Source organism: Lingula anatina, chromosome 9 (assembly GCF_051362555.1).
Source record: "Lingula anatina isolate TDL-2025a chromosome 9, LinAna3.0, whole genome shotgun sequence".
Lineage (NCBI taxonomy): Eukaryota > Metazoa > Brachiopoda > Lingulata > Lingulida > Lingulidae > Lingula > Lingula anatina.
The window spans coordinates 19,938,932-19,952,075 of NC_141775.1; positions in this window are offsets into that span (position 1 = coordinate 19,938,932).

Sequence of the window (13,144 nt, forward strand, 5' to 3'; positions counted from 1 at the left end):
CGTCGCCGATGCCGTCGCCGATGCCGATGCCGGCGCCGTGCACTTTCCTTGTAAACACTATAAGTGGAGAGCAGATTTACTTTTTGGCTTAATATTTACAGAGCTGATGAATATTCATAAAATGCAGGTCAAGTTCGAAAATCAGCATGATCGGGCCATTTTTATAGAAGTTATGCTGTTTTTTCACTTTTCAGCATATATGCAACGCTGTAAACACATTTTAAGGAAAACCGTTAGGCCTGTTGTCATGAAACTCACAGGAGTAATCAATCTTATTTAAATGCAGGTCAAGTTCAAAAATCGGCAAGATCGGGCCACTATTTAAGTAGTTATGCTGTTTTTTCATTTTTCAGCATATATGCAACACTGTAAACACAATATAAGAAATACAGATAAGGAAATTGTCATTAAACTCACAGGAGTGGTCAATCTTACTAAAACACAGGTTGAGTTCGAAAATCAGCATAATCGGGGCATTATTATAGAAGTTATGCTGTTTTTTTCACATTTCCTCAGATTCAACTCTTAGGCATGTTAACAGTGTCATTTTTGAACTAATAAGATACGTAAAAGTGTTTGTTTGACATTTCCTGCATCTTTACAACATTGTTAGTTGATTATGTAAAAATGATGGTAAACTTGTTATCTTGTATTATGTAATAGAGTGTCAAAAATGGAAATAAACTCATATCATTGCAGTTTGTCAGATTCAATTATTCACTATGTTCAGAATCTCAGAATGGAGGAAATTAGACACTTAACACTATTCTATTGATATTTTCCCCATCTCATCAATTTTCTTAGTTGATCATATAAAAATTGCAGTAAACTGTTTATTTTGTTTTATGTTAAAAAATGTGTTAAAAATGGAATAAACCCATGTCAGAACAGTGCTGTCTTGTTTCACATTTCCTCAGATTCAATTCTTAGGCATGTTAACAGTCTCATTATTTTACTAATAAGACATGTTAAAGTGTTTGTTTGACATTTCCTGCATCTTTACAACATTATTAGTTGATTATGTTAAACTGATGGTAAACTTGTCATCGTGTATTGTGTAATAAAGTTTCAAAAATGGAAATAAACTCATATCATTGCAGTTTGTCAGATTCAATCATTCACTGTGTTCAGAATCTCAGAATGGAGGAAATTGGACATTTAACACTTGTATTGATATTTTTCCCATCTCATCAATTTTCTTAGTTGATCGTTTAAAAATGGCAGTAACCTGTTAATTTTGTTTTATGTTAAAAAAATTGTTAAAAATGAAAAAAAAAAAAAAAAAAAAAAAAACATTTCAGAACAGTGCTGTCTTGTTTACATTTTGGCATTTTCAAGTTGTGACTTTGAAGTTCCATGAGCCTGAAGACCTTTGCTAGTCACATTTTCTGAATATCCATGATACTAATATTTTATTATTAAAAATTGATGGTCTTTATGCTGTTAAACATTACGTAATATTGCATCAAAATTTGAAAAAAACTATTTTGGGCACTACTCCCATGATGACCATTAAAAAAAAAAACAATGTCACTTACTGTTCTCAAACAGTACAGTAAATATGTACAGATGTGTTTGTACATATTGCCATCACCTGCATCTGCCGTGGTCGCCGTCACTGTCGCCGGCGCCGTGCATTTTCATTGTAAACATGATAAGTGGAAGGCAGTTTTACTTTTTGGCTGTATATTTACAGAGCTGATGAATATTCATAAAACGCAGGTCAAGTTCTAAAATCAGCATGATCGGGCCATTTTTGTAGAAGTTATGCTGTTTTTTCACTTTTCGGCATATATGCAACACTGTAAACACAATATAAGAAAAACAGATTGGCCAATTGTCATTAAACTACGTACGGATAAAATTTAGTCCCAAAATATTACATGTCCCTATACTCCCGTTACCGATAGATACATAAAGGAAAAACTGAAAAAACGTCCTTTTAGATTTAAATACCGATAGATCCGATTTTTTACTGCTGTCCTATATATTTGCGTTCCTATAGTTACGACGTCCTCATAAACCCACGGCCTTTAAATCCGCATACCTATAGATCCACGTATTTTGAGATCCAAAAACCGATAGATCCATTACAGGTATGCTTTTGCTCAAAATGGTTGGTATAGGCCTACTACTCAGTACATAAAATGCACTTCTTTAAAACGACAGTACACATATTAATCATTTTAGCAATTTATATTCTACTAGATCGTTTTCACACAATACTCAGTGAAAGAACATAAAAAGAACATTAAAAATGTGTTCTATATATTTCACAACGCTTAGGCCCTACTGTTCTAGCGTCAGAACACTGTTAAAAGCGTTCTCAAAATGTAACATTTGAACACGTAAAAAGTGTTCTGAATTTACATGTAAATGTGTTCTAAAAAAAAAAAAAAAAAAAAAAAAAAAAAACATAAAAATGTGTTCTATATTTCACAACGCTCAGTGTTCTGGCGCAGAACACTGTTTTTATAAAAGCGTTCTCAAAATGTAACATTTGCACACTTAAAATGTGTTCTGTTTCATGTTTGCGACGCGTTCCCGAACTTTAGAGTGTGATAGACGTGTAGACGCGAACGTACATTGTAGGCCCTACATGTATGTCTTGTTTGAAAACCTAATAAATATATAAATACATAAAAATGAATAAATAATAAATATAAGGTTGTAATTAAGTCAGATCACTAAGTGGATCAGTATGTATGTATTCGCAGCCAGACTATCACTCGAAAGCCTCATACCTGTATCACAAGTTGATATCGGCCTTAGGCGAGTACGATGTCAGATAGATGGATCTAGCGGTACCTGGATCTAAAGATACACACCATACGTGGGTTTATAGGAATCTGTTGGTGGATCTATCGGAACGTAAATTTAACGAGACGTAAATCTATTGAGACGTGTATGTATAGAGGCGTATCTATCGGGACGAATATTTATTGGGACGTTTATCTATATGGCGGACCCCGTGACTCACAGGAGTGGTCATTCCTGCTAAAACGCAGGTTGAGTTAAAAAATCAGCATAATCGGGCCATTATTTTAAAGAAATGCAGTTTTTTCACATTTCCTCAGATTCAATTCTTAGGCATGTTAACAGTTTCATTATTTAATTAATAAGATACTTAAAAGTGTTTGTTTGGCATTTCCTGCATCTTTACAACATTATTAGTTGATTATGTAAAAATGATGGTAAACTTGTTATCGTGCATTGTGTAATAAAGTTTCAAAAATGGAAATAAACTCATATCATTGCAGTTTGTCAGACTCAATCATTAAAATTTGATGTTGAATTTGCAGTTTAACATAATGTACTTTTGCATCAGAATTGACAGTAGCCTATTTTGTGCATAGTTATTTCCTGTTTTTTGTCTGTACATTTGACAGCTTTGCTGCCTTGTTTGCATCTTTATTTATTTATTTATTTATTTATTTATTTATTTATTTTGTCTGTAGACTCGTCCTTCAAGAAATACATGCCTTCAAGAAATCGACGAAAACTGGAAGTGCGTGTTTTTTTGCACTGTTTTTCCTGTCATGCCCATCGTAAACACTGTGTTGTCAAGAAAAATGAAGCGTCTGATACAAAGTATCAAACGCAGCATTGACGTGCTTGCTTGCGATGCGTTCAGTACACTTTGTTTACACTGAGAAGTCGAGGTCAGAAATGCACAATGTTTTTCTATGTAATTGCGCAGTTTCAATTTTGATTAGTGAATTTTCTTTTATCTGCATGGTCATTTTCCGAACATTTGTATAAGCCACGAAATATTTCTCATCGGAAAATCACCCAGCAGCTTTCCAAGTACAAGCGAGTGACGTCATGACGCACTTCCGGTTTTCGTAGAGATCTTGAAGGGATTAGCGTTACGGTTTGCTGCACATTTAAAGCGTTCTGTCTCAAAATGTACTCAACTGCTTGGATTAAAATTTACAGAACTTATTCTTCACAAGATATCACACATATGTGCTTAATTTGAGAGATTTAGCTGTTACATGTTTTCTACAGTGCCCATTCAAATTTGAAAAACAGCTACCCAGATAGCATGACGTCGTCGGCCCGACGTCGATTTCGAGCTACGCATATAGACCTCGACCCCACATTATGGAACGACCCCGGATTATGGAACAAAACCGGAAGTTTGCCCTTTTTACCCAGCATGCAGAGCGTAAAAAATCCCCGTTGCCACGAAAGTTTCGAGCGTCTGCTACAATGTATCAAACGCGCTATGCAGACGCATGTTACGACCTGATACAATAGAAGTGTTAGCGTTTGAAAGTTCGTTGTTCTCAAATTTGATAAAATTATTAATGAACTTACGTTTATTCAAGCACGTTTTAAAGCCGTTTATCGTCCGCTTTCGTCTGCACGTGTTACTGTCAGTTTCCGATCTCGATTTTTAACTTTTTCATACTGGTTACGGGTAGGTACATCGATCGCTGTGGACGTAAACACGGCCGTCTTTTACTGCTATAAGTATTGTAGCCTAACTTGTCTCATCCCTTAGCCTATTGTTTGTAGGCCCCTATTTCTTGTTCTCGGCTTAATGAAATTATTTTAAAACATCCACTTTCAAGAGGTTGAAGTATTCCAAGATCTCATAAAAATGGCTTTGGTTGGTCATTGCTGTGGGTGTTTTCTGCTCACTGTAAACTGTCGCTAGAGAACGCTACGAGCGCTATTAGACTCAAGCGACTTGTGAAATAAATAAATTTGTTCTCACAAAATAACACTTTGTATTGACATTATGAGAGAAAAAATCGTTACTGACCTTTTTCATGCTCGATAAATTTCGGCATGTCAAAGAGGAAATTATAGGCCCACTTTTATTCAATATCAGAGGCGGCACGTAGGCCTATAGGGCCTATTTGAGGTGCCAAAGACGATCATTTTAAATCATATTTCAGGTAGGCCTACACAAATGACACATGATTGATCTTTGTTGTGATGAAAAAAAAAAAAGACTTATGAATCATTTAGGGCCTACTAGGTTTGCGCCTTTTGCTGGGAGTTTTATCTTTAAAACTTCTTATTTCAACTATCTCTATCCAGTATCTTCTTCTTCTATTTTTCTTAAATATAGGCCTACCACAGGTGCTCTCAAGGGAGGTGGTTATGGGAAGTTGGCCCTCAGTCACTCTGATGAGGCAGCTCTAGTCCACTACTGCCTTATTATGAGTGACTGGGGGTTTTCCCTCACCAAAGACTTGGAGTCTGCAAGTTTTTTCTGGCGGTGGGAAAACAAAGGGATAGGCCTATGGGCTTTTCAGCGTCGAACGGCTGGTGGGATCGGTTCATGAATCGACATCCCGAGTTGTAGGCCTACCTTAGAAAACCGGGAAGGATAAATAGGTGCGATATAGTGAAATAAAAAACATGCTAAATAAATGAAAAATAATGAGAAAATGAATTTTGTCTTCAAATAAAGATTTGTTCGGATATCGGATAATAAGAAAGCATTATTTAAAGACTTGGAAGAAAGAAAGAAAGAAAGAAAGAAAGAAAGAAAGAAAGAAAAGAAGAGCTGTAAAAAAAATGAGATAAGCCGAAGATGGCGCTAAGCGAAAAATGGAGAAAGAGGAGAAGAGAAGAGCGGGCGTGGAGAGGGAGAGGAAGAAGGCTGAGGTACGAGAGCGAAAGGCACAGAGGGCATTGGAGGTGAAACGTACGTAGAAAAGATAAGAATGAAGAAGAGAGAGAAAAAAAATTTACGTTGCGTTGTTTGTAAAGCCTAGGTCCCAACCGAACGTACGGGCTGCTACGTGTGGTCTACGGCCAAAAAAAAAAATGGGACAAACTTGGGAGTTCGTGCGTGAGGAGCACATCCATCGTGCGACTTTTGGAAGACGCACACAGCACGTAGTAACTTTTCGACATGATCAACAGCCGCTACGTGCGATCTAGCTACATGTACGTCCTAGCCGGACGCGAGGAACTAAAAAACCGTGCGTCCAAAACGTATTTGGGACCTAGGCTTAACGCGCAAGAACATTTCACTTGCGCTTAAACCAGTACATTTTTGGACGTTTTCCTGTGTTAGGCCTATATCTGCTGGAATTTATCTCAGTAAAGGAGAAACATTGGTTGAGTTCTTTTGTTTTATATATTTTTTTAAGATTTATATTTTTTTTCTTACTTATACCGCAAAAGTACATGGGCCTACAAGTGATATGTTCTTGTGCGTTACAAACGTAAAAATAAACATACATACGTACATGTCACCAATACAGGGAGGTTGGGAGGAGTGGTTGCACTTAAAGAGGTAAACACACATACATCAACGTGTTACTATCATAACTATATAATACTGTAAACTTGAACCATGCCTATGTCACCAATACAGGGAGGTTGGTAGGAGTGGTTGCACTTAAAGAGGTAAACACATATCAACATGTTACTATCATAACTATATAACACTGTAAACATCAGAATTGCTGCTATTTGGCACTAGAAAAGTAAATGCTTAATGTGTTAAAAAGTTGTTACAGTATTACTCAGCCTTTGTTAAATCTTGTGTGACCCAAGTCTTGTGTAAGGTGTTACACTCTCAAAGTATAGGTCAGAGAATGATGGAATGATGGAACAAGTGCAGGTGAGGAGGGCCATTGAGGGCCAGGTAGAAGAAGACCATGAACTGATGCGGACACACAAGCATGGCAGTACTGTGGAACTGGAGATGGAAGTGAGGGAACGGTCGGATAGTGAGGCATGAACTACATCAACTCATCAGATAGTGAGGCGTAAATAATAATTGCACATGGTCAGTTTGGGGCAGAAAGGAAAGTGAAGCACATGGAAACTGAAATATTTTATCAGGACATGAAATATGCCAGAAGACAGTGAAGAGAACATTACTAGGAGCTGTGTACCAGTAGAGAGAGAGGAGAGTATGAACTCTTAACATTGGTGCTGTGGTCAGAATACTTGGTGTTTACCATGTACCCCCCTCTCACTGCTGACATTATGCATTTAGGGAGTTATCAAAATAAAGAACAAAGAGATATGGCATGTCATGATAGTCCATGACCTGACATTCAGTATATGGTATATGTTGCCATGACAATATGCCATGACAGTGCATGACCTGACATTCAGTATATGGTAATTGTTGCCATGACAGTCCATGACCTGACATTCAGTACCATGGTAACCATTGCCGTGACAATATGGCATGACCGTCCATGGCCAGACATTCAGTATCATGGTAACCGTTGCCATGGCAACATGGCATGACAGTCCATGACCTGACATTCAGTACCATGGTAACTGTTGCCATGACAACATGCCATGACAGACTATGTCGTCATATACAGTTACACAGTAACCATTGTTTCAGTTCATAATAATGCCAATATCATTTTATCCATGTTAAATTTATTTGGGTCCTTAAGTAAATAAATACATTGTAACTACTGGTGTATGGGGGTGGGGGGGGGGGTGGGGGGTTCATGCCAAGGCAGTCCTTTTGTACCCAGAGTTTAAGAGTCTACTGTAGACTGACCTGTGTAATCATCATGTCTTCCAGAAAGGGAGGGGAGACATGATGATAATACAGCTTACTGGTAGTTTACTGTAGACTGACCTGTGTAATCATCATGCCTTCCAGAAAGGGAGGGGAGACATGATGATGATAATAGAGCTTACTGGCAGTTTACTGTAGACTGACCTGTGTAATCACCATGCCTTCCAGAAAGGGAGGGGAGACAAGCTGATAATAGAGCTTACTGGCAGTCTACTGGAAACTCCAAAACTCTGGATGCCATTTTAGTCATATATTTGTATATATATATATATATAAACATTACCATATTTTTCATATCTCTTTTTGTACAGACTGCATTATGATTTAAATTAGCTTTTTGAATGGTCAAATGACCCCTTGTTTTTCTTGTTCTGTTTATTTCAGTCATTGGCATATTATCATTATTCATAAATTTCAATTATCACGAAACAGATACAACTGTAACAGTGAATTTCCCTCTTAGTCTGGATGACTGGTGCTATATTTTGGCCAAATTGCTCAAAATGTGGAAAAAGCATGAAACTTGGCACAAATGTTCTTTGGTCTATACTGATCATTTTCAAGGGCAGTGCCCAAAATTTCAAAGCGTTGCTTAGCAACTGTTGCTATGGAAGTGAATTTCCTTAGTAACAAGCTAATTAGACCTTTCTTGTCCAGTTTAAATGGTTTAGAAATGCTAATAACTATGTTACAGGGCATCAGAACTATCACTAGACTATTCAAAAGTAATTAAAACCCAAATTAACCTAAGCCATGATTGCTAGGCAGTATATTACCCTAGCAACAAGCATTTAAAGTTGCGTTAGTCTATTAAGTAAGGCAAATCTATAATACTAGCTAAGAACTATACTTTTGAGAAAGATATTCATACTTTTAATATACTTACATGCACACTAAACTTTACATGGCTTAAAAGACTTCTTTATGAAGAAAATAAGAGTAAGTGGAGAACCTTTTTTCTCGGAATTGGTAGTAACAAAAGGTGGATTAAAAATACTAAAAGCAGCTTCTTATCACTTTTGGCAAAGATTAATGGTTCTTTGAGTGAAGTTCAGGAAAATTGCATTTTAACCCCAGACGAAATCCTATCACAACCATTATGTCAAAACTCAAAAATTGAAAGAAATTGAAAAACTGTTTTCCATAAAAGATGGTGTAAAAATGTTTTCTTTTTTTACACCAATGATATTATAAATGACATTTGAAATCCCCTTTGTCTAGAGGAACTCGACAAAAAATTAACCTTAACACCAACTTTCTGGGCTAATTCAGCATCCAAAAGAGCTTACCATCTGAATGGCTATCTCTTCCCATGGAAGGAAATTGAGCATAGCAATCCAAGAAATAATTGACTCAATTAAACAAGTTACCAAACCATCCAGATATTTTTTTCGCAAAAATCCTCCAAAGCCATATAATATCACTAGATAAAGGTGTAGGTGAATGGCAGACATATTTAAAAAAAAAAACCTTGAGTACTGATAATTGGGAACTAACATTTAGGAAACAGATCACAAGAAAATGAAGTTTCTCCAATTCAGAATAAATCATAGAATATTCAATACTTATGCTTATCTTATGAATTTGAGAATTTTGCAATACTGCTAGGGAAAATATTCAGTTTCTGTTCGTTTTTTGGGATTGTCCACATGTAAAAAATGTTTGGATGTGCATCACTTGCCCAGCTAAAGATAATTTAGGTGTGGTCATTGATAGATCTCCAGAGATATTTGTATTTGGGTTTGTGCAAGCATACACTATTTATGTACCTATCTTAATAACTAAGAAACATGTGAGTATATGTAGAATGAGAACAGAAAGATGGGAAGGAACTGGAGGGTATGTAAAATGCTACAGAGATACCTGTAAATATATTATTAAATATATATTATTAAATATATATTATTAAATAAATAATGTTTAATACTTGTTGCTAGGGTAATATGCTGCCTAGCAACTGTTGCAATGGTTTACTTGGATTTTTAATGTCTTAAAATAATATAGTGATAGTTCTGATGGCTTGAAACATTATTAAGAGCCTTTTTAAATCATTTAAACTGAACAAGAAAGGTCCAATTAGCTTGTTACTAAGGTAAATCACTTCCTTAGCAACGGTTGCTAAGCAACGCTTTGAAATTTTTGGCACTACCCTTGAAAATGATCAGCATAGTCCAAAGAACATTTATGCCAAGTTTCATGCTTTTTCCACCTTTTGAGCAATTTTTGCACCAGTCATCTAGACTATCTGGGTTTTAACTGTTGTTTATATTTAACAAAAAGAAACAGCACTATGCTGTCAAGTGCAAGGAGCCAAGTTGTTTTAAAATAGGTTGTTCTATTAAAATAGACAGAACTGTTTTTATACGCTGTGGTATACAGTGTTTGTCCACATAAATAGAATTAAAATAGGTTGTTCTATTAAAATAGACAGAACTGTTTTTATACGCTGTGGTGTACAGTGTTTGTCCACATAAATAGAATTCCTCTCTCTTCTTTAGAATGTCAATTTAATACTTTTGATTTACTGAACAGCTGTGGCCAACAAACATATGTTATCTCTATCTTATAAAGTATAAGGGTGTGTGTATGTGTGTGATCATTTGTGGATATGTAACAGTATAAGAAACGTTGTGCAGCATAAAATTTGTTAAAACTACATAGTCATAGATAGCCTTGTGTATAAAGTTGGAGCCATGATATGTAAAAAATGAAGTCCTCTTTTTCAGATATTCTAGTCTTACATACAGTATGTAGTATTGGGCCAGAATATCACTTGTTCTAGTCTTACATACAGTATGTAGTATTGGGCCAGAATATCACTTGTTCTAGTCTTACATACAGTATGTAGTATTGGGCCAGAATATCACTTGTTCTAGTCTTACATACAGTATGTAGTATTGGGCCAGAATATCACTTGTTCTAGTCTTACATACAGTATGTAGTATGGATCAGAATATCACTTGTTCTAGTCTTACATACAGTATGTAGTATTGGGCCAGAATATCACTTGTTCTAGTCTTACATACAGTATGTAGTATTGGGCCAGAATATCACTTGTTCTAGTCTTACATACAGTATGTAGTATTGGGCCAGAATATCACTTGTTCTAGTCTTACATACAGTATGTAGTATGGATCAGAATATCAATTGTTCTAGTCTTACATACAGTATGTAGTATTGGGCCAGAATATCACTTGTTCTAGTCTTACATACAGTATGTAGTATTGGGCCAGAATATCACTTGTTCTAGTCTTACATACAGTATGTAGTATTGGGCCAGAATATCACTTGTTCTAGTCTTACATACAGTATGTAGTATGGATCAGAATATCACTTGTTCTAGTCTTACATACAGTATGTAGTATGGATCAGAATATCACTTGTTCTAGTCTTACATACAGTATGTAGTATTGGGCCAGAATATCACTTGGTTGTTGTGGGATTTTGTACTTTTTATTACTCAGTCAGAAAAATTTCATTAGCATGGTGGGCCTCATATAATATGCTTACAAACTTGAGCATTGGTTGATCAAACATTTATATTGTTTATGCATCAATTATGTGCATATGTTATTGTTTATACAGAATGAAGTTAATCCAAGCCTGATATGTGTATATATTAGTGTTATGCAAGGTGTATTTAATAATAACGAACAGCAGTATTAACTACAGACTTCAGTGCAGTGATTTAGCTGGCATCATACCAGGAAGTTTATCAACAATTCTGTCTTCTCTGTAATGCTGAGATTTGAGACACAACTGTTGACCTTTGCAATTAATGAAAAATAAATATATTTTTCTTGAAATACAAGCTATTGTCTGTCTTGATTGACAGTAGACAAAGTTGTACATATATTCTATAAAGAAGTTGGATGAAAATGACCACTACTGGTAAGATCCTAAAAACATTACTTTCCATTTGCAATTGAAAAACGATTCCGTATAAACTTTTGTAGTTCTAAGGTATAAGCTAGGGTGATATTTACAAGACTGAAAAGCTTTTAAGCATCATTTTATCAGCAAAATTTGGAAAAAGTAACCTTAAAGATATAAATATTTTGGATGGTATATCTGTGCTAGTGTATACTTCATATTGCCTAGTAACAGTTGCCTTGGTGATCTCCAATTAAGGCAACAAGTTCTGATTGTACTGGCTGTATGGAGTTGTGCCAGTCACTGCCAAACATGCCTACGAATGATTTCACCGCTCTCTCCGTCCCTGAAAAGATAGGGTTTGATTAATAAAATGTAGGTAGAAAGACCAAGGAAATATTTAGTTGTAATTAATTAATTATTGTTTTGAAATAGAAAAATGATGGATTTAAGTTGGAAATTAGGATTACTGGAAGAGGGCACTGAATAGGTGAAATTACAACCTCTTTCATATCAAATTCACATGATAGATATATTTTATGAATGTACATATGAACCAAGCATCGGTGGAGTGTGGATTCCCAGTAACACATAAACCACTTCTACTAGTTTCCTATACGGCTCAAATAAAATCAACATGTTAAGGGATAAACTGAATAAATCACTCGTTCTGCCAAAAAAGAGCTTTAGACTGCTCCTTTCTTTAAATTTTTGGTCAAAAATTTTACCTACTTTCCTGACCTAGTTTTCTGCCACATTGATATACAGCAGCAAATCCATTCAGATATGATTTTTCGGGTAAAATTAAAAAGTGTCTTTTGGTTATCATCTTAGTTATACTACTAAAAACTATATGCTGGCATTTTGGTTAGCTTTTATGGCAAAATGTGCCAAAATTTAAGACTGAAAGATTTAATAGTATTTAGTCCTTTATTCCATATGCACCTTTAAATCGTGGAACGCAACTTATTTTGTTCTTATTTTATTATTATTATATATACAGTCATCCAGAGGAAACAGTTCAAGTCTTATTATCTTTACTGCTATGAAATACGTACACTGGTCTGGAAGAAATACAACATTGGTAAAAAAGGTTGTCCCACCCCCAGTTTCATGTCAGGAAATGACGTAACCGCAGAGGTCGCATTGTCCAATGGCATGGCTTCTTTTTATGTACAGACACAATATAAGAAAAACAGATTGGCCAATTGTCATTGTACTCACAGGACTGGTCAATCTTGCTAAAATGCAGGTTGAGTTCAAAAATCAGTATAATCGGGCCATTATTTTAGGAGTTATGCTGTTTTTTCACAATTCCACAGATTCAATTCTTAGGCATGTTAACAGTCTCATAATTGAATTAATAAGAAATGTAAAAGTGTTTGTTTGATATTTCCTGCATCTTTACAACATTTTTAGCTGATTATGTAAAAATGATGGTAAACTTGTTATCGTGAATTGTGTAATAAAGTGTCAAAAATGGAAATAAACTCAAATCATTGCAGTTTGTCAGATGCATTCATCCACTATGTTCAGAATCTCAGAATGGAGGACGTTGGACATTTAACACTGTTCTATTGATACTTTTCCCATCTCATCAATTTTCTTCATTGGTCATATAAAAATGGCAGTAAACTGTTTATTTTGTTTTATGTTAAAATAGTGTTAAAAATGGAAATAAACCCATTTCAGAACAGTGCTGTCTTGTTTACATTTTGGCATTTTCAGTATGTGACTTAAAAGTTC